This window comes from Phacochoerus africanus, chromosome 3, assembly GCF_016906955.1.
Source record: "Phacochoerus africanus isolate WHEZ1 chromosome 3, ROS_Pafr_v1, whole genome shotgun sequence".
Classification (NCBI taxonomy): domain Eukaryota; kingdom Metazoa; phylum Chordata; class Mammalia; order Artiodactyla; family Suidae; genus Phacochoerus; species Phacochoerus africanus.
The window spans coordinates 175188290-175211568 of record NC_062546.1 but is presented as its reverse complement, the minus strand read 5'-3'; positions in this window follow the sequence as shown (position 1 = coordinate 175211568).

Sequence of the window (23279 nt, the reverse complement as noted above, 5' to 3'; positions counted from 1 at the left end):
CCCCCAAGTGGCTGAAACCTTCTGCTAAACTGGATGCAATGGACAGGCTGTTGCAGACTCTCAGATTTCTTGGCCTGTGTGCAATTCATTTATCGTCTTTGGATGTGTTTTTTATGGCGTTTTCTGAAATAACATCCTTTTGCGATGAGTTCGTGTCCTGAAACACTGAATACAGCAGTGGTTATGAGTGGGGTTAGCCCCCAAATTTTCTCCATAATAGACAATACAATCTGCTTATTTCTTCCTGTTTTTGTCAACCCACACAGTAAATTCATTTTTTTGAGCAAGATTTTATTTTGGGGGCTGTGTTACAATTAACTTAGGACCAGATTTTCCAAACATTCTATGACCAAGAGGAAAAATTACTCATGCATGTGTCATTTACTCTAATGTAGTCCTCAAAGCAGGGCATCTAGTCCTATGATTAAGAGCAAAATAAGGCACACTGAGTTTGATACACATTCCTCACCCCCAAATAGCTCAAGAACACAAAACACAGAGCCCCTTAGCCAAAGTTTGCAGTATTTCCTCCCTCCTCTGCCTTAGGAACTCCTTCCAGATATAGAGCGAACATTGAATTTGGCAATTCTTCTTGCTGCAGCAGTGTATATTCTGGTTCCAAAAAAAGAAAAAAAGAAAAAGAAGTTTCTTCTCTTAAAGAGTAAGATAACCAAAATTAAAAGGCACACCACAAACTGAGGAAATACTGCAACGACTATGATAAAGCACTTATATAAAACTCTCAGAGAAAGACAATTACCTCAACAAATAAAAAGATATAAGGATTATTTCCAAAAGAGAAAACACTAATGAGCAACAAAATTTGCAAATATTTCACCCTCTCAAGATATCAAAGAAATAAAAATTAAAACAAGATAACATTTTGTCTATCATATTAACAGAGAGGTTTAAAATGTTAAAATGATGCATTTATACACAGTAAAATAGACATTGGACAACTTGCTTTTGAAAACAATTTGGGAAAATGTCAGGAGCCTTAAAAATATTCATACATTTTGACTTCTGGGATTGATGCTAAGAACAGAATACAAAATAAGGGAAAAGTTTATATACAAAGGTTCTTATTGAACTATTATAATTGAAACAACATAGTCAACACTAAAGGATGGGTTACTGTCATAATTTTCTTAGCCTCATATTCTTGTTTCTGGTTCCATATTATAATCACTTGGGGAACTCTATTTTTACAATGATGATGCTTCCACCTCATATCAGAACAACTGAATCAAATAAAAATCCCTAGAGGTGGGCCCTGGGCATGTATATTTTTAAAAACTCTCCAAGTGATTCTCCTGTGCATCCAAGATTGAGAGCCACTAGGCTAACAAAGCTACAGAAGAGTCATTAAGTTGGGATATTATGCAGCCAATAAAAATATGCTATCAAGAGTTCCCAGCATGGTGCAGTGGGTTAAGGATCTGGCACTGTCATTGCTGTGGTATGGGTTCAATTCCTAGCCTGGGAACTTCCACATACTGTGGGCATGGCCATTAAATATACATACCATAAAAATCTTGGGGAAAAATTATTTTGAGGCAGTTATAAGCTTAGCAAAAAGTTGTAGGGTTGGCACAAAGTACTCACATATACCCATCACCCAGAGATCCCATTCAAGTTTGAGTTATCCTAGAAATACCCTAGGCAGCAAAAGGTCCAGCCCAGAATCACGTATTGTTCCCAGATGGTCTGACTTTCTTGATTTCCATCACTCTGTCATTTTTAAGATTATAGAACAATCATTTTGTAGAATGTTTTTCAATGTGGATGTGTCCGGGGCCCCCAAGATTACTCCCAGATTCAATGCTTTGCTAGGAGAAATCACAGGACTCAGCATATTGTCCCGCTTACACCTGTGATTTATTGCAGCCAAAGGACACAAAGCAAAACCAGCAAAGGGAAAAGGCGCAAGGGGCAAAGTCCAGAGAAAACCACAGGCAAGCTTCCAAGGTGAGGCACAAAAGATGCACAACCCCCTCCCCCTGGCAATGAATTGTGGTGACACATATGAAATGTTCCCCAGGGAAGCTTGTTAGAAACTCAGTGCCCAGGTTTGTATTACGGCCTTGTCACACTGGGCAGCTTCTGCTTAGCAGGTACTAAAAATTCAAACACAGTGCTTCCATCGTGGCTCAGCAGTAACAAACCCTACTTGTATCCATGACGATGAGGGTTCAATCCCTGGCCTTATTCAGTGGATTAAGAATCCAGCATTGCCGTGAGCTGTGGTGTAGGCTAGCAGCTTCAGCTCTGCTTCAACCCCTAACCCAGGAACTTCCATGTGCTCCAAGTGAAGCCCTGAAAAGAAAAAAAATAAAATAAAATTCCAGACTCCCAAAAGGAAAGCAAGTATTCAATATAAACCCCATTCTTTGTACACTTTAGAGACAGTAAGCCACTCTTAACAGTGAATGTGGTGGAAACACTTCTGAAATCTAAGTTTCCAGGTGCCAACAAAGGCCAATCTTGCAAGCAGGGTTTTCTGAGGAAAGCCCTTTGCTAACGCCTGCTGTATTAACTCTTCTGCACAGTAGATTTGCCGGATGTTTCTCATGATTAGATGCGAGTAATGCGTATTTGGCTAGAATATCACAGATGTTGTATTGTTCTCCTTGCACTTATGAGTGAAACATGGCACCAACTGGCCCCTGTAATATAGTGTGATTCCATTTTTGATGTTTGGCTGCTGCTAACTTTCAAGTCTTACTCTTTTCTCTTCTCCTGCCCCACATTTGGGCAAGCTGGTAAGAAAATACAGATGCTCCCTCCTTTGATGCAGGTAAGAAATTCCATCTATACAAGTGTCTGGGGACCATCTCCAGTAGCCCCACCACTTAACCACAATAAAAGCCAAAACCAGTCACCCTTCTTGCTCTCTCAAGCTATTTGCAGACACTCTTGGGAGCCTACTCTACTCCACTCCCTTCAAAAAGCCTCAAAACTTAATAAGCCTTCTTTCTATCCTCTTCGGGGGGGAGGAGGGTGTGTGTGTGCGTGCGTGCGTGCGTGCGTGCGTGCATGCGTGTGAGAGCATCAGTCTTGATATCTGTTCCAGCCTGGGATATGTGATCCATCTCACCTGCACAAAAGCCCTGCCACCACTTGAGGTGTTGACTTCACACGGTTGAGACAATATTTGCTAGACCCTTAGGCGTGTAAAGCTATGTATTTCCCCTTTCATAATCAATAAATATTTTGGGGAGTGATGACACAACTATGTAAAAATCTCATTCTTTACCTCACTTTCACTCACTAGCTTTGCTATCCATTAATGTTAATTATTTCTCTAATTTTTGCCAAAGATTTTCTAATAGCATCAATTCTACTTTTAGTAATTGGCTTTCTACTCAAAGGAAGACTTCTCTAGCCTTCCTATTTATTTATTTATTTATCTATCCAACTTCACTAAGATATAACTGGCATGTAACATTGTAAAAGTTTAGAGTATACAAAGTCATGGCTTGATTACATGTACATATTGTGAAATGATAGCTACAAGAAGGTTCGTTAACACCTACAACACCTCCTATAATTGCAATTGTGTGTGGGGGGGTAACATTTGAGATCTATTCTTTTAGCAACTTTCAAGTACATAACAATATTGTTAACTATGGTTAACAATAACAGTACTAATATATAGCACTAACATGCTGTACACTAGCTCCCCAGAACTTATTCATCTTATAACTGGACCTTTGTACCCTTTGATCAATATCTCCCCCACTTTCCTCACCCCTGGCAACCACCATTCTACTCTCTGTTCCTATGAGTTTGGCTTTTTTAGATTCCACATAAAAGCAAAAATGTACAGTACTTGTTTTTCTCTGACTTATTTTACTCAGCGTTGTGTTCTCAAATTCCATCCATGTTGTTGCCAGTGGCAGGATTTCCTTTCTTAAGGTTGAATAATATTCCTTTGTGTATATATACCACATTTTCCTTATCCATTTACATGTGAAGACAGGTTGTTTCTGTGTCTTGGCTATGGTTAACCATGCTGTAATGAACAGGGGAGTGCAGATATCTCTTCAAGATACTGATTTCACTTCCTTCAGGTCTAAGCCCAGAAGTAGGACTGCTGAATCATATGATATTCTAATTTTCAGGAAACCTGATACTGTTTTCTGTCATGGCTGTATCTTTTTATGTTCTCATCAACAGTGTACAAAAGTTCCAATTTCTCTACATCTTCATCAATACTTGAGTGTTACCTCTTACTTTTTGGATAATAGCTATTCTAACAGGTATGAGGTGATATCTGATTATGGTATTAATTTGTCTTTACCAGATAATTAGTGATGTTGAGCATCTTTTCAAGTACCTGCTGGCCTTTTTTATTTTTTAATTTATAGGGCAGTATACGGATGTTACCAGGCTGGGGTCGAATTGGACAGCTGCAGCTGCTGGTCTATACCACGGCCATTGCAATGCAGGATCCAAGCCACATTTGTGACCTACACTGTGGCTCATGGAAATGCCAGATCCTTAACCCACTGGAAGAGGCCAGGGATAGAACATACATCCTCATGGATACTAGTCAAGTTTTTAATCTTTTGAGCTACTGGCCTTTTATATATCTTCTTTGGGAAAATGTCTATTTAGTTTCTCTACCCATTTTATTTCCTTTTTTTCCCACTGTACAGCAAGGGGATCAAGTTATCCTTACATGTATACATTACAATTACATTTTTTCCCCTACCCTTTCTTCTGTTGCAACATGAGTATCTAGACAAAGTTCTCAATGCTACTCAGCAGGATCTCCTTGTAAATCTATTCTAAGTTGTGTCTGATAACCCCAAGCTCCCGATCCCTCCCACTCCCTCCCCCTCCCATCAGGCAGCCACAAGTCTTTTCTCCAAGTCCATGATTTTCTTTTCTGAGGAGATGTTCATTTGTACTGGATATTAGATTCCAGTTATAAGTGATATCATATGGTATTTGTCTTTGTCTTTCTGGCTCATTTCACTCAGTATGAGATTCTCTAGTTCCATCCATGTTGCTGCAAATGGCATTATGTCATTCTTTTTTATGGCTGAGTAGTATTCCATTGTGTATATATACCACATCTTCTGAATCCAATCCTCTGTCGATGGACATTTGGGTTGTTTCCATGTCCTGGCTATTGTGAGTAGTGCTGCAATGAACATGCAGGTGCACGTGTCTCTTTTAAGTCGAGTTTTGTCCAGATATATGCCCAAGAGTGGGATTATGGGGTCATATGGAAGTTCTATGTATAGATTTCTAAGGTATCTCCAAACTGTTCTCCATAGTGGCTGTACCAGTTTCCATTTCTACCAACAGTGCAGGAGGGTTCCGTTTTCTCCACAGCCCCTCCAGCACTTGTTATTTGTGGATTTATTAATGATGGCCATTCTGACTGGTGTGAGGTGGTTACCCATTTTAAAATAAGATTTTTTTTTCATATGGAATACAGTTCTAATAACTGCTTCAATGTCTTGTTCTACTAATTCCAAAATCTGTGCTATTTCTGGATCATTTTTGATTGACTGATTTTCTCCTCCTTAGGGAAAGTTGTCCTTTCCTGCTTCATTGCAATACTGTGTAGTTTATTATTAAATACCAGATAATTTGCTATTGAGTTGTATGAGCTTCTCACATATTTTAAATATGAACCCTATCCCATAGATGGTTTGCAAACACATTCTCTCATCTTTTCCTCTTGTTGACATTTTTGCAGTGCAGTTTTAGTTTAATGTAGTTTCAGTTGTTTATTTTTGCTTTTTTTTTTGTATTTTGGGGCCACAGCAATGAGGTTCCCAGGCTAGGGGGCAAATCAAAGCTGCAGCTGCCAGCCTATAAACCACAGCCACAGCAACACCAGATCCGAGCCCTGTCTGCGACCTACACCACAGCTCACAGCAACGCTGGATCCTCACCCCACTGAACAAGGCCAGGGATCAAACCTACATCCTCACCGATGCTAGTCAGATTTGTTTCTGCTGAGCCACGACGGGAACTTCTATTTTTGCTTTTGTTGCTCGTGCTTTTGGTATCATATCCAAAAAAGTTGTTGCCAAGACCAAGGTCAAGGAGGTTTTCCTCTCTATTGTCTTCCAACAGTTTTACAGTTTAAGGTCTTACATTTAAGTCTTTAACCCATTTCAGGTTAAGTTTTGTGAGCGGTGTTAGACAGGAGTCAAATTTTCTTTTGCATGTAACGATCTAGTTTTCCCAACACTATTTATTGAAGAGACAATCCTTTCCCCATGGAGTATTCTTGGATCCTTTGTGAAATACTAGTTGACTGTCAATGTGTGGGTTTATTTCTGGACTCTCTATTCTGTGGTTCTGTGTGTCTATTTTTATGCCTGTACCATACTGTTTTAATTACTATGGCTTTCTGTTCCTGTAGTGAGGACCACAGCAAGTCAGCCACCTGATCATGAGCTTGTCCTGCCAAACTAGCTCTCCTTGGTCTTGGACTGCACCTCAGTTTCACAGTCTCCTACCTGATATCCAATCTCCCTTGGAGGCACTTTTTTTGTAGACCTTTACAATTTTTTCAATGTTCTGCTGGTATCACGCTGCCTTAATTAGAGTATCTTTATAATAAGTTTTGAAAGTAAGCATTATAAGGAGTTGCCATCGTGGCTCAGTGGTTAACAAATCCGACTAGGAACCATGACTAGGAACCATGCGGGTTCGATCCCTGACCTCGCTCAGTGGGTTAAGGATCTGGCGTTGCCGTGAGCTGCAGTGTAGGTTGCAGACTTGGCTCGGATCCTGAGTTGCTGTGGCTCTGGCGTAGGCCAGTGGCTACAGCTCTGATTCGACCCCTAACCTGGGAATCTTCCATATGCCGCAGGAGTGGACCAAGAAAATGGCAAAAAAAAAGAAAAAAAGAAAAGAAAAGAAAGTAAGCATTATAAGCCCCCAAACTTTCTTTTCCTTTTTCAAAGCTGTTTGATTATTCCAGCCCCTTTGTATTTCCATATAAATTGGAAAATCAGATTGTCAATTGCTACGAAAACAAACATAAAAAAACCTCTACTGGGATTCCTACGGGATTATAATTTAAGGAGAACTGGCATTTTATTAATACCTAGTCTTTTAACTCATTAGCATAATACATTTCTCCATTCAGTTGTCTCTTTTTTTAAATTAAACTATAGTTGACCTACAATGTTGTGCCAGTTTCTGCTGTCTCTTTTAATTGCATTGTTTCCAATAAGAAGTCTGGGGTTATTCTTATCTTCTTCTTTCCATGTGTCTTTTTTCTCTGCCTGCTTTTATGGTTTTTCTCTTTATCACTGCTGTTAAGCAATTTGGTTATCATATAACTAAGTATAGTTTTCTTTATATATCTTATGCTTGGAGTTCATTGAGCTTCTTGGATCTGTGGATTTAGAGCTTTCATCAGATTTGGAAACTTTTTAGCCATTATTTATTTGAATTTTTTTAAATCTGTCTCCACTTACCTCACATTACATATGTATTAGGCTATCTGAATTTGTCCCAAGTTCACTGAAGCTGTGTTCACTTTTTTTCGGTCTTTTTTTCTTTCATTTCATTAAAAACTATTGTTTAATAAGTTTAATAGTTTTTATTGCTATGTTTTAAAATTCACTAATCTTTCCTTCTGCAGTTACTAAGCTGTTAATTCTATCCAACATATTTTTTATTTCAGACATATTTTTAATCTTTAGAAGTTTGTTTTGAGTTAAAAAAATTTTTTTCATGACTCTCCCTAATTATTCATATTTTAACCTACCTTCCTAAATATATGAAATATAATTACAACATCCAATTTGTCCTTGTCTACTAGTCTATAATCTGTGTTATTTCTGAGTCTATTTCTGTTGATTGACTTTTTTCCATTATGGTTCACATTTTCCTACTTTCTTGTATATGTAGTTATTTTTTTAATTGGATATCAAGCATTGCTAATTTTACTTTGTCGGGTGGTGGATTTTTCCTCCACATTTCCTTTTTTTTTTTTTTGTCTTTTTGCCTTTTTTCTAGGGCCGCTCCCACGGCATATGGAGATTCCCTAGCTAGGGGTCGAATCCGAGCCATAGCCACTGGCCTACGCCACAGCAACAGCAACGCAGGATCCGAGCCACGTCTGCAACCCACACCACAGCTCAGGGCAACACCGGATCCTTAACCCACTGAGCAAGACCAGGGATCGAACCCGCAACTTCATGGTTCCTAGTCGGATTCGTTAACCACTGCACCACAACGGGAACTCCTCCCCCACATTTCTACAAATAGTCTTTTTTTTTTTTTTTTTTTTTTTAGGGCCACTCCCATAGCATACGGAGGTTCCCAGGCTAGGAGTCAAACAGGAGCTGCAGCTGCCGGCCTGAGCCACAGCCACAGCAACGTTGGATCCAAGCCACGTTTTCAACCTACACCACAGCTCACGGCAACATTAGATCCTTAACCCACTGAGCGAGGCCAGGGATCGAACCTGCGTCCTCACGGATACTAGCCAGGGTTGTTAACACTGAGCCACGATGGGAACTCCCTCTACAAATATTCTTGAGCTTTGTTCTTATAATAAAGATATTTGGAAACAGTTTTATTTTTGCAAGGCTTGCTTTTCTGCTTTTTATATGTGGGGCCAGAACACCTTTTGATCGAGAGCTAATTTTGTCCCAGTGCTACACAGCATTATCCCTCCGAGTACGCTGACATCCATAGCTAACGACAGCTATCCATTCTTGCTGGTGGGGATACAAACTCTCCCAGGTGCTATGTGAATCCCCATGATTTCTCCTCCTAATCCTTTTAGGTAGTTCTTTCCCCAAACTTGAGCAGTTACCTCACACACATATGCTATTCAGTATTCAAGTGAACACCCAAAAAGGATGCTCTGCAGACTTTTAGCGCTTTATTTCTGTACAGTCCTCTCCTCTTTGCTACTCAGCCCCATGAATGCCAACTGCTGCAGCTTCCTTGGGCTCATGATGCCACCTCCTCATAGCCTCCAGGGGGAATCCAGTCCCTAGTCTGTTTTGTCCAAAAGCAAACATTTCTTAATAACATTCTGAAGAAGAAGGAAGGAAGAAAGACAAAAGTAAGAAAACCAGTACTTTTTAAGGAAGAGAATGGAAGGGTAGGGAAAGAGAAGTAAAAGAGAAAGTGGTAAAGTTTCTTACAGAATTTTTTTGATAACATTAGAGAAAGCTTACGACACAATTTTTTTTTTTTTTTTTTTTAGTCTTTCTAGGACTGCACTGACAGCATATGGAAGTTCCTAGACTAGGGGTCGAATCAGAACTACAGCTGCCAGCCTACACCGCAGCCACAGCAACGCCAGATCCTTAAGCCATTGAGCGAGGCCAGAGATCAAACCCTCATTCCTCATGGATACTGGTCAGGTTTGTTACTGCTGAGCCACAAAGGGAACTCCATCATTTAATTTTTTAAAGAATACAAAATTGTACATACAATAGGGTCTCCATTACGAAAACACACACACACACAAATCTGGGCCAGGACTAAGAAAGATACTTAAAACATTTACCCTTTGAATTAAGATTTTTGTTTTTCTGTATTTTCTAATGTTTTAAAAGCAATAATTAAATAGCATCTTCGTAATAAAGAGGAAAAATATAACTGCAATAAACTGGATTCACTTTAAAATAAGAAGGAAAATAAGGAGGAAAAGAGATCAAAATGTTCCAAATTTTGTGACAATTTTTTGGGGGTAGAAGGCTTTTGTGAGTTTTCATATGAAGATTGGAAAGTCCACATATTAAACCTCCCAAAATTTTATCACTCATCACTACCACCACTAAATGCAGCCATCAAAGATAAAAGAGACTTGTAATTCCAGAGTTCCCTTCGTGGCTCAGTGGTTAACAAACCTGACTAGGATCCATGAGGACACATGTTCGATCCCTGGCCTCACTCAGTGGGTTAAGGATCTGGTGATGCCATGAGCTGAGGTGTAGGTCGCAGACGCAGCTCAGATCCCAAGTTGCTATGGCTATGGTGTAGGCCAGTGGTTACAGCTCCAATTTGACCCCTAGCCTGGGAGCCTCCATATGCCACAGGTTTGGCCCTAAAAAGCAACCAAAAAAAAAAAAGAGAGAGAGAGACTTGTAATTCCAAAAAAGATGCTACATAATAGCTGTCTTCTCCCTAACACTGATTTAAAGCTTCTCCAATAATAGTGACCAAAGTCTCTCTGACATTAAATGAATGCCAGGGAGTTCCCTTCGTGGCCATAGTTAATGAGTCTGACTAGGAACCATGAGTTGCGGGTTCGATGCCTGGCCTCGATCAGTGGGTTAAGGATCTGGCATTGCTGTGAGCTGTGGTGTAGCTTGCAGACGCGGCTCAGATCCCGAGTTGCTGTGGCTGTGGCATAGGCTGGTGGCTACAGCTCCAATTTGACCCCTAGCCTGGGAACTTCCATATGCCATGGGTGCGGCACTAGAAAAGACAAAAAAATAATAAATGCCAGAAAAAAAGGCTCCAGCTCTCTAAATTCTCTCTCTCTCTCTTTTTTTTTTTTTTTTTTGGCTGCACCCACTACATACAGAAGTTCCTGGGCTAGTGATGGAATCTGAGTCAGTCACAACATCCAGTCCTTAACCACTCAGCCACCAGGGAACTCCCTGGCTCTCTAAATACTTGACTTACTGCTATGATGCTACAAATAGGTTTTCAGAAGGATATAAAATTCAATGAAAAAATGGAAAGTTATTTTAAACAGCCCAAGAACAAACAAACCTGTAAGGTTACTGCATATAAAAATCTAATTCTCTTTGCTAGACTTCTATGTAGTATGTCTTCCAACCACACCTCCTCTTCCATCTTGTATTGATAAAGTCAGTGTTTGTAGGATTTAAAGAGACTTTGCAGAAAGATGGTTTAACTACATGAACATCAACAAAATAAAAATAGTCCTCCCCCCAAAAAGCAAACATTTTGCCTCTTTGTTCACTGATTTCCCAGTAAAATTCAGTGTTTCTTCTTCTATGCAAACCTTGTATTTGCCATGGCTAACTCCATTTTCTGCTACTCTGTTCATACATATTAAAAGACTCAATGACATAATTGGGTTTGCTTTTCACTCGGTTGCTTAGGGCTTATAAAAATAAAACACAAATACCCACAGCTGTTCAAGGCAATCACTCAGCTCTTTGAGAGAAAAATACAGATATAGGGACAGGTGGCCTCAGTCTCAGCACAACATTCAGAATGAAGGGTGTAGGGACTGCAGCTGTATTTCCAGGAGAAGACAGCCAAGTCCCTGGCTCTCTAGGCTAACTATAGTTACATACAGACATGCAAGATCAAGAGAGTGATGTTTCTTGAATCTTGCTTCTCCTGGAAGTAGACCAGCCAATATCCAAAGTCTTCCTCTGAACAGACTCACAGACATGGAGAACAGACTTGTGGTTGCCAAGAGGGAGGGGGAGGGAGGGGGATGGACAGGGAGTTTGGGGTTAGTAGAGGAAAACTATTACATTTAGAATGGATAAGCAATGAAGTCCTGCTGTATAACACAGGGACCAATATCCTTTTGTGATAGAACATGATAGAGCATAATATGGGGAAGAGAATGAATATGCTGTACAACAGAAATTGACAGAATATTGTAAAGCAACTATACCTTAATTTAAAAAAAAACAAAAAAAACCACGGAGTTCCCATTGTTGTTCCACGGTAATGAACCCAACTAGTATGCATGAGGATGCAGATTTGATCCCTGGCCTCGCTCAGTGGGTTAAGGATTCAGCATTGCCTTGAGCTGTGGCTGTGGTCAGCAACTCTTGCTCTGATTTGACCCCTAGCCTGGGAACTTCCATATGCCACAAGTGCGGCCCTAAAAGGAAAAAACAAACAAAAGACACAAAGTCTTCCTCTGGGGGAGTACCTCAGGATTTCTAAATACCCAGTGGAGGAAGTTCAACAATTCAGAAAATGAGGATTTAGCAGCGAACTGACTTGTGGGGGTGAGGAGATCTATCTCTCTTTCTGCAGCTAGCCTGACTGCAATAACCTGGCTTTTCTAAATACAATTGAGCCAAGGCATGAAGACAGAGCAAGGGAAGGCGACAGCTCACCTGGACTGGAAGGAGAGTAACTAAGTGCATCATACTGTCTGGCTCTACTGGTCTGTCTTAACAGACAGCATCCAGCTTCACACTCACAGCATCAAAGCTCCTGACCACTCCCCAGAGGATGTGACATCATAGAAGTCATGACTCTTGTTTCAAACTCTGGCTGCCCTCCCTGCCCCACGTTCCCTTCAAATGTGGCTACCCCCAGAGCTTGCCCCATGACCTCCTGCGTCTCAGAACTCCACAACGTTTTCAGCTTTATGTACATGTCTCACTTCAGATTCCCCAGCCAATTGGGATGGGAGGCCCCACTCTATCTCTCAGTCCCACTGGCCTCAGCCCTCATGCTTCTCCAAAGCGGTAACTGAATCAAATGGAAGCTGAAGTTTTTTGTTTGTTTGTTTGTTTGTTTGTCTTTTTTGCTATTTCTTGGGCCGCGCCCGTGGCATATGGAGGTTCCCAGGCTAGGGGTCAAATCGGAGCTGTAGCCACCGGCCTACGCCAGAGCCACAGCAACGCGGGATCCGAGCCGAGTCTGCAACCTACACCACAGCTCATGGCAACGCCGGATCCTTAACCCACTGAGCAAGGGCAGGGATCAAACCCGCAACCTCATGGTTCCTAGTCGGATTCGTTAACCACTGCGCCACGACGGGAACTCCAAGGAAGCTGAAGTTTTTATACCATCTTTCTACTCTAAAATACAAGCAAACCTTTCCAAAGCAATTCAGCCACTGATGTATGAGCTATATTGGCACATCTCAAATATTTTTTATGGCAGCCCATTTACCTGATTCATTTCTAATTTCCCATGGAAAAAGAATTTGAGAATAATCAACATGACGTTACAAGGGAAAAAAAAATCTAACAAAGGGAAACCCTAGTGGTAATTTTTCATATATGTTAAAAAATACATATTAAATGAATGGATGTAGGTATTAAATGAATGAACCAATTCAAGTCAGAACTGAGCTCCCTGGTGGTCTAGTGGTTAGGATTTGGCACTTTCACCACTGTGGCCTGGGTTCAATCCCTGGTCTGGGAACTGAAATCACACACCAAGCAGCTGTATACCATGGGGGCAGGGGGAATAAAGATCAGCCCTTCCAAACTCTATGGACATTCTAATCATCTCCTTTTATGAATTCCAAATTTTAGTTATCCCTAAGAGGCTAGAGAGTCTTGGGAAGATGGTCAAGTAGGATACACCAGGAAGCAGTCGCCTCACCCAGACAAAAATTGCACAGACAGAATCTCATCTGATGCAGCATTTTTGGGAACTCTGGAGTCTACTGAAGGCTCGAAACTTCCAGAGAAAAGCTTAGACAGTAAGCTGTGGTTCATTTCAGTCCATTTAGCTCTTGGCACAGTAGCAGCTACACATCTTCCACCCTACAGCCCCATGGCAGGAAGCTGTGAAGTGTTCTGAGAGCACCTTGTATGCAAATTATGGGAGCCTGGATGAGGGGGAAAAAACCACACACCAAACACCAAAGTGCTCTGATACGTGATCAGTGATTTCTGATCACAGAGGTGCAGACAAAAAGCAGCAGTCACTGCTGTCATGCCTCTCTTTATTGTTGCAAACCACTAACTAGGGATGAAGTTATTTCTATGGAGTTTTAAAAGCTAGCACCATACAACTATAAATGTAATAAAATTCATTGAGTATTATAAAATTTTAAAAATTTAATTTAAAAAATAAAATATCATGGGAATAACAATATGGAAAAGAAAAGAAAGTGTAACCTTTTGGGGAGATTGAAGAGAAAAATAAAATTAACCCAGTTTACACTAGTTTATCATCAGGCAGAGTCTAGCCAAAGGGATATCTGTGTGGGATCCATAAAATGTGTTCTTAAATAAACATTGTTGGTGTTGCTGCTCCCCCCCCCAAAAAAAATTAAATTTTAAAAAGCTAGCATCCTTTCCACCTCTTTCATTTTTCTTTTCTCCTCCTTTTGGGAGCAATACACTAAATACAAGGGCATTCAAAAGCAACCACATATGCAGGGGAAATTAGAGAGTCACCATACATGCCCAGGCAGAAGCACATGCTTTGAAAAGATCTGAGAAGACTTTGTTTACATACATCTCAGGCTGAAATTTGGTCCAGACAGCCTATAATAATAATAAATTAAAAAAAAAAAACCAGTAAACCCTAAAGAAGGAGAAGAATCTGATTTTTTTTAATAATAAATTAAAAAAAAAAAAACAGTAAACCCTAAAGAAGGAGAAGAATCTGATTTCCAGAGTTATCATATAATTAGATTCAATTATTCAGTTTTTAACAACCAAAAAAAAAAAAATCACTGGTCACATAAAAAACAGAAAATATAGCCCAGTCAAAGAGAAAAAAGTAAGCCAACAGAAACTGCCTCTGAAAAAGACTTGCTAGCAGATCAAAACAAGTGTTTGTAGTAGGCAAATACTTTAAAAGAAACTGCTCAAAAATTCTCAAAGAATTAAGGGGAGATATAGAGAAAGTTTTAAAAAATTATGTATGGACAAAATGGAAATATCAATAAATGGAAAACTGGGAGTTCCCATTGTGGCTCAGTGACAACAAACCCAACAAGTATCCATGAGGATGCGGGTTTGATCCCCGGCCTTGCTCAGTGGATTAAGGATCCGGCATTTCCATGAGCTGTGGTGTAGTCACAGATGCGGCTCAGATCCAGCATTGCTGTGGCTGTGGTGTAGGCCCACAGCTACAGCTCCAATTAAACCCCTGGTCTGGAAACTTCCATATGTCATGGGTTCAGCTCTAAAAAGACAAAATAAAAAAAATTAAAATAAAATATAAACAAAAAAACTAAAATAAACCTGAAAAAGAAATTCTTGAGCTGAGAAGTACAATAACTGAAATGAAAAATTCACTAAAGGGAGTCAAAGGCAGGTTTGAGTAGGCAGAATAGGCAGCAAACTTGAAGACAGGACAATAGAAATTATGAAAATCTAAGGAATAGAAAGAAACAAGACTGAAAAAAGGTGAAAAGTGCCAAAGGGACTATGGGACACCATCCAGCAGAGCAGCACATGCACTGAGAATGTCTGAAAAGGAGAAGAGAGAGAGAGAAAGGAGGAGAGAGAACATTTAAATAAATGACAGCTGAAAACTTTCCAAATTTGATGGATGACACGAATTTAAACATCCTGGAAGCTCAATAAATTCCAAGTTGAATGAACTCAGAGACCCACATTGTGACATATTAAAATCAAACTGGTCAAAAGACAAAGAAAGAATGTTGAAATCAGTAAGACAGAAGCAATATATCACATATAAGAAGATAATCATCTTATTTCTCATTAGAAACTTTGGAGGCCAGAGGGCAGTGCACTGACATATTCAGAGTGCTAAGAGAAAAACGTGTCAACCAAGAATCCTATCTCGAGCAAAACTGTCCTTTAAAAGTGAAGAAGAAGAAAAAAAGTGTCCATCTCTAGATAGATGAAAGAAAAGAGAGTTTATTACCACTAGACTTGTTATGCAAGCAAGGCTAAAGGGAGTCCTGCAGGTTGAAATGAAAGGACACTCCACTCCACTGTATGAAGAAAAAAAGGTCTCAGTAAAGGTAAATACATGAACGATTATAAAAGGTGGTATTAGTGTAACAGTTGCTTACAATTCAATTTTTTTTTGTCTTTTTGTCTTTTTGTTGTTGTTGTTGTTGTTGCTATTTCTTGGGCCGCTCCCGCGGCATATGGAGGTTCCCAGGCTAGGAGTCGAATCGGAGCTGTAGCCACTGGCCTATGCCAGAGCCACAGCAACGCGGGATCCGAGCCGAGTCTGCAACCTACACCACAGCTCACGGCAACGCCGGATCGTTAACCCACTGATCAAGGCCAGGGATAGAACCCACAACCTCATGGTTCCTAGTCGGATTCGTTAACCACTGCGCCACGACGGGAACTCCACAATTCAATTTTTATTTTCTGCGTGATTTTTTTTTTTTGGTCTTTTTAGGGCCACACCCACAGCATATGGAGGTTCCCAGGCTAGGGGTCAAGTGGGAGCTGTAGCCGCCAGCGTACACCACAGCCATGGCAACACCAGCCACATCAGATCCGAGCCCATGTCTGCCACCAATGCCACAGCTCATGGAAATGCTGGATCCTTAACCCACTGATCGAGGTCAGGGATCAAACCTGCGTCCTCATGGACACTAGTCAGATTTGTTTCCTCTGAGCCATGATAGGAATTCCTATTTTCTACATGATTTAAAAGACTAATACATTTTAAAAACAATCATTAGTCTAAAAGCTAATGTTATTGTAACTTTGGTTTGTAACTCCACATTTTGCTTTCATAATTTAAAAGACTGAACCAGTAATCAAAAATCTCCTGACAAAGAAAAACACTGGACCTGAAAAGTCCAAGACTAGATGGTTTCACTAGTGAATTTGACTGAGAATTTAAAAAGCTAATCAGGGCAGAAGTTGAATGTGTAATGGGAAGGAAGAATTTTGTTGGGCCAGGGTCAAATGGGAGTCAAAACCAGACTTAAGGAGGTTTCCACAGTCCTGGTCAGGAGTGGAGTGAGACCTGGTCAGCCAGAGAAAGCCCTGGGCCCTGATCAAACTAGAGGTCAAAATACAAAATTACACTGGGCAATGGCTTCACCCTCAAATGCATTCAGGCCCAGCACTCATCAGGCAGATAACTGATATCACTAAAAACCACTTCGTTTTTAGAAAACATAGATGTATGAAAATAAGCACTCCTTCCACTCAACACCGTAAGATTATACAAGCAAATATACCAAATCACCTTGGAGTGAAGCAAAAGGAAAGAAGAGGGGTATAAATGAAAATACCAGAGTTCCCTGGTGGCTCGGTAGGTTAAGGACCCAGCATTGTTACTGCAGTGGCTCAGGTCGCTGCTGTGGCAGCAGGTTTGATCCCTGGCCCAAGAACTTTCGAAAAGATCAAAGGCCAAAAAAACTATTTAAATTGTTTCTTTCATATTCATAAGTTCTTTTGTTTTTCTTTTCAGTAATACATTTATATTTTGGCCCTGTTAAAGAATTATATGTTAGACAAGTGATTTGCCATTGATGTATTAAAAATAGAGAATAATTTTTTTAAAAAGTATGGTATTTCAAATGCTGAACATCAAAGCTGATCTGGTACTCAATGGAAAAAAATAGAGAACAGATGCTGTCACTTTGTCTCAAGATGATTAACTTTAGGTTTAAATCATTGAATTGAGCTAAATTTGCTTTCTTCTTACTCCTACCTTGTAAAGACTACTGCTTCAGTTTTGGAGAACTAAGAAATCTGCATTTTCTTCACACATTCAAGTGACAGCAATAGAAAATTGAGAGATTTCGCAGCTAATGAACAAAAGAACTCTGGTGGGCTATGATTTGGAACCATGGGTCTGTACGTTTCATTTGAATACCACCTATTACTGTCTTTGGCTGGTCGTAGAGTGATTGATCTTACAGGCCACCAGAGCTTAGTACTTACATGTTTCCACCTTCCTTATGTTACAAATGAGGAAAGAGACATTATTTGTTCATCCCAGTTTTGTTCCTTTAAGATACCACCCTCACCACACAAGGCATGCCAGGAATCCTATGAACGAGGTCCCCACCAGGTTACATGGATCCCCCACGTTTACCTGCCCTGCACTCCCATCCTGTTCCAGCCTCTCACTCTCTGTTAGCGCTTCATCCAGAAGCTCCATCTGATGCATAACTCAGTGCAGTGTCTCCCTCTTCAGTGATTCTGACTGCAGAGCCAGCTCCATTTCTAAGCAGTTGCTCTTGCTTTTGGTTCTGCAGTAAAATGATCTTATGTGCAGCTTCTAGGTGATTTTGTTCCTAATATGACCCAGTCCTCAAGACCTCACACCAGTATACTGACCAGTAGGCAACATTCTCAGGTCTGTTCTGACGTTGGCGATGAGAATAAGTATCTTTTTCGTTTTTCCACACCTTGAGCCCTTCAATTAGATTATAAATTTCTTGAAACAAGGATTATTCATCTTCACATTCTTCCCTATGTTACCTAATACAGTTCCTGGCACATAATTATTGACAAAAATATTGGTTAACTGATGTAAATCACTCTCTGATCACCAATATAACCCCCACACCATATTCTGACTGAGCAGAGTAGGCAGCTGCTGGCTTGATATAAATTTAGAATTTAGGAAAGCTCTCCCAGCCCAAGAGCTATTTCTCTCTGCCAGGATCCCTAAAATAACCACATTACTCACTCCTTTGAGTCAAGGTCTTGAAAATTCTTGTTAAAATGCAAATGTCACTTGAGCGGAATAACATGAAGTTATCAATACCTATTAATAACATAGAATATGATCAGCTTAGCAGAGAATATAAAAGATCCAGAGCATGGAAGGGCAGACTTAAGTCAGCCCCCAAATTTAGGACCTGATGAAATCAGGAACAGCATCTTAGCCATAGGTGGATGCATATTGAAAGGAACAAGTATCTCAGAGAACTCAAGTGAGGTGATAGTAAAAATGCACCTGATACACTGTACAAATGGTTAATAGTACTAACAATAACTAATTTTTTTAGGTACATACTCTATGTCAAATAGTTTCCTAGGGGCTTTACATATATTAACTCACTTTTCAATTCTTCATCTACAAAATAAGTATAATTATCATTCCACACCTTCGGTGGAAGAAACCAAGGCAGAGAGCCATTCAGGGATTTGACCCACGTCACACACCCAGTAAGGGGCTGGGCTGGAATTGTAATAAGCCATCTGGTTCTAGAGTCTCTATGCTGAACTTCCAAACTGCAGCTTTTCATTGTTGTTTTCAGGAGTTCCCTGGTGGTACAGCAGGATGTCACTGCTGTGGCTTGGGTCACTGCTGTGACTTGGGTTGGACCCCTAGCCCAGGAACTTCCACATGCCACAAGCATGGCCAAAAAAAGATACCATACAAGGAAAAGGACAGTTTTTTCACAATATGGTAATTATTTCATAACATGGTCATTATGAGAAAGAGGGGCATTCAATCCTCTCTTTCTCACTCACCTACAATCCACAAGTCTCTCCATGAGTCTATTCCTTTCTATATCTCCTACAACGTAAGCCAAGTTCTCTTTCTTTTCTGGGAAGCACTCACCTGCTGCCAAGCACTGTGCCAGGACCTTACCTCATTTAACCCTTAGATAAAGCATTAATAATTTCTACATGAAGAGACTAAGGCATAGGAAGGTTCATTACCTGCACCCCCTGAAAGTCATCCTGTAAATATTAATCCTGGGATTCGAACCCATAAAGGCTGATTCCAGAGCTATTGCACATATTTCCCATGCGACCCAACAACACAGCTAAGCTAAGAGTTTCCGAACTTGCCTCCCTTTTGCTGGCCTTTCCCCCAATCCGACTCCCACATCACAAAGCCTAAGGTCTCCCCTCCTGGCTCCTAATCTATCATTCAAGGAAGTGGATGCTGAGGCTACCACCTTCCTCTTGCTGCCCCAGGTATAAGTACTTACTGAATAGCTGCTGATACATTTGACTACATTAAAAAGAACTAAAAGCAGAAGGAGGAGGAGGAGAAGAAATCAAACATTTTTCCAAGGCCACAAATGATTCAACAAAGGGCAGCTCAGCAGAGAGTGGGAAAGGGGGAGGGACAAGGTAGAGATAGGCAGTTAAGAGGTACAAGCTACTATGTATAAAATAAATAAACTATGAGGATATATAATGCAACACGGGAAATATAGCCAAAATTTTATAATAACTGTAAATGGAGTATAACCTTTAAGAATTGTGAATCACTATGCTGTATGTTGAAACTTACATAATATTGTACATCAACTTTACCTCAATTTAAAAACGGTGGCAGAGTTCCCATCATGGCTCAGTGGTTAACAAATCCGACTAGGAACCATGAGGTTGCAGGTTCGATCCCTGGCCTTACTCAGTGGGTTAAGGATCCAGCGTTGCCATGAGCTGTGGTGTAGGTTGCAGATGTGGCTCGGATCTGATGTTGCTGTGGCTCTGGTGTAGGCTGGCGGCTACAGTTCCGATTAGATCCCTAGCCTAGGAACCTCCACATGCCACAGGAGCAGCCCAAGAAATGGCAAAAAGACAAATAAATAAATAAATAAATAAACGGTGGCAACTCAGGAAAATATTTATAGCTTATATAACAAAGGGCTGATTTTTTTCATTTACAAAGAGCTCTTAGAGATAGGTCCCCCCAAAGGAAAAACTGACAAGGGATCCAAACAGGCTGAAGTACAATTTAAAAAGTTTGCAGTTAGAGATCAGCCACGATGGCACCAAAGGAATGTTACCAAGGCTGTTGCCTCAGAGTCATGCCTCTGCCCCACCCTCAAATGGAAACCAACTGCTGTTATCCAAGTTTCAGGAGGAAGCTGCAAAGAGAAAAACAAGAACAGTTAGAACAAACTACGCCCAAGATGGCGGAAGACTGGACTTCGGGGGATCCTGAGTCTCATTACATGCTCATTGTAATGCGTTAGCTAGCATTCTAAATGACACACCCACCAGCCCATGACAGTTGACAATGGCCAAGACAACTTGAAAAGACCTTACAAGGACTGAAAAGAAGCGTCACAGCAGTTCCAGGTCCAAATCACACCCCTATTCTCAGATAAGTCGTGAATATTCCTCCTACTCTTTTCAAGTCCCTCTCTTTCACCTCAACCCTCATATATATATATGGTGCCTGTACCCAGATTGGGTTGAGAAGTTTATTTGCAAACTAGATCCTCTTGTCTTCATTTCTTTGGCCATTGACTAAAGCTTGAGCTATTCCAGTCTCAGCATTGGTTTTGTAATTGGCTGTGAATCCGATTGGAAAAAGAACCTCCTTAACTGAGACAAGGGGTCTTGGCTGGGGCTAGGACCCCAGAGGGGTAACAGGAAGACCCTGAGCTCACCTCCTCTCACAAGCACACCAAAGTTACACCTATTTACAGAACAACCATCAACGAAAAAGGCCAGAACCTACCAGAAAGTATCTACGAAGACCTACAAAGCTATAAAGAAGGAACTACAAGACAAGTAAGAGGAGAGGAATCGAAGTACAGGCCAGACCCATACACCCTGGTGGGCAACTCATAAATAGGAGAATAATTACATTTGCAGCAGTTCTCCCCAAGGAGCACGGGGGTCTGAACCCCACATCGGGCTCCTTAGCCTGGGGGTCCTGCACTGGGAGATGAGGCCCCAGGATGTTTGACTTTGAAGGTCAGTGAAGCTTACTCTTGGGAGAGCCAGAAACAGATGGACTGTGGAAACAGACTCCACTCTTAAAGGGCACACACATAAGCTCACAGGCTCAGGAGCCCAGGGCAGTAGCAGTCATTTGAAAGGAGTCTGAATCAGACCTACATGCTGATCTTGGAGAGTCTCTTGGAGAGGCAGGAGGCAACTTTGCTCACCTTGGGGACACAGACACTAGTGGCAGCTGTTTAGGGGAGCTTGTTCTACCACATGGACACTAGTGCTGGCAAGCGCCGTTTTGAAATCCTTCCTCTAGCTTGTTAGCGTCAGGACCAAGCCCTGCGCCCACCCACCTCCTGTAGGCACCCCTACCTCAGGCCAAGCAACTAAGTGAGTGAAGACACAGCCCCAAGCACCAGCAGACAGACTGCCTTAAGGTCCCCTGAGCCCATAGCCACTCTTAGACATGACCCTGCCCACCAGAGGACCTAGGACGCAAGGTCACACACCACTAGACCCAGGACTCCCAGGACTCTGCAGCCGGAGACCCAAGGACCCAGCTTCACACACCAGTGGGGAGGCACTAGCCCCAGCATCCCTGGCCCCCACCTACCAGCAAGCCTGTTCTTGCCTCCAGACCAGCCTCACCCCAGCAGGTGAACACCAGCCCCAAGGTTGGCTGGGTCTCCAGTCCCCACAGCCTGAAGACCCAGCCAACCCACTAGCAGGTCAGCACAAGCCCTGAGATGGGCTGTTCCCTAGCTCTGCCCACCAGCAGGCCAACACAAGCTTTGGGACACTCTGGACCCTGCAGCCAGCTGTCTTAGGGACTTGCCCTACCCACCAGGAGTCTGACAATAGCTCTGGGACCCATGGGCCCTGCGCTGAGACCCCAGGACCCAGTTCCACCCACCAGTGAGCAAGCACTAGGCCCAGGGACCTCTAGGGTTCCACAGCCAGCCTCATGACCTGGCCCTGCCAACCAGCTGCCAGCTGCCTCTGAATAAGGCAGGACCTGGCCACCAATGGGTCTCAGGGCCAGCCAAGCCTCTGTACTCACCCCACCACAACAGTAGGACCCACACAGCCCTCAGCGGGGGCAGCCCTAGAGCATATAGCTCTAGTGACCAGAGGGGAGTGTGCTGCTGGGACCCATAAGACACCTACAAAAAGCCATTTCTCCAAGGTCAAGAAACATAACCAACCTACCAGACACACAGAAATAAAAACAGCAAATTCAGAGTTCCCGTCATGGTGCAGTGGTTAACGAATCCGACTAGGAACCATGGGGTTGCAGGTTGGATTCGTGGCCTTGCTCAGTGGGTTGGGGATCCGGCATTGCCCTGAGCTGTGGTGTAAGTTGCAGACGCAGCTTGGATCCCCCATTGCTGTGGCTCTGGTGTAGGCTGGCGCCTGCAGCTCCAATTCAACCCCTAGCCTGGGAACCTCCATATGCTGTGGCAGCAGCCCTAGAAGACAAAAAAAAAAAATTAGGCAAAATGACACAGCAGAGGAGCACGTTCCAAATGACAGGTCAAGCTAAGACCCCAGAAGTAAAACTAAATGAAGCAGAGAGAGGCAACATGGGTGGGCCTGGAGGGTATTATACTTAGTGAAATAAGGCAGACAGAGAAAGACAAATACTGTATGTTATCACTTATATGTGGAATCCAAAAAATAAAACCAACACATGTATCCACACGTTCATTGCAGCACTATTCACAATAGCCAAGACATGAGAACAACCTAAACGTCCATACACAGATGAATGGATTAAGAAGATGTGATATATATACACAATGGAATACTACTCAGACACAAAAAAGAACAAAATAATGCCATCTGCAGCAGCATGGATGGAACTAGTGACTCTCATACTAAGTGAAGTATAGAAAGACAAATACCATATGATTTCACTTATATCTGGAATCTAATATATGGCACAAATGAACCTTTCCCCAGAAAAGAAAACCATGGACATGGAGAAGGGACTTGTGGTTGCCAAGGGGGAGGGGGAGGGATGGACTAGGA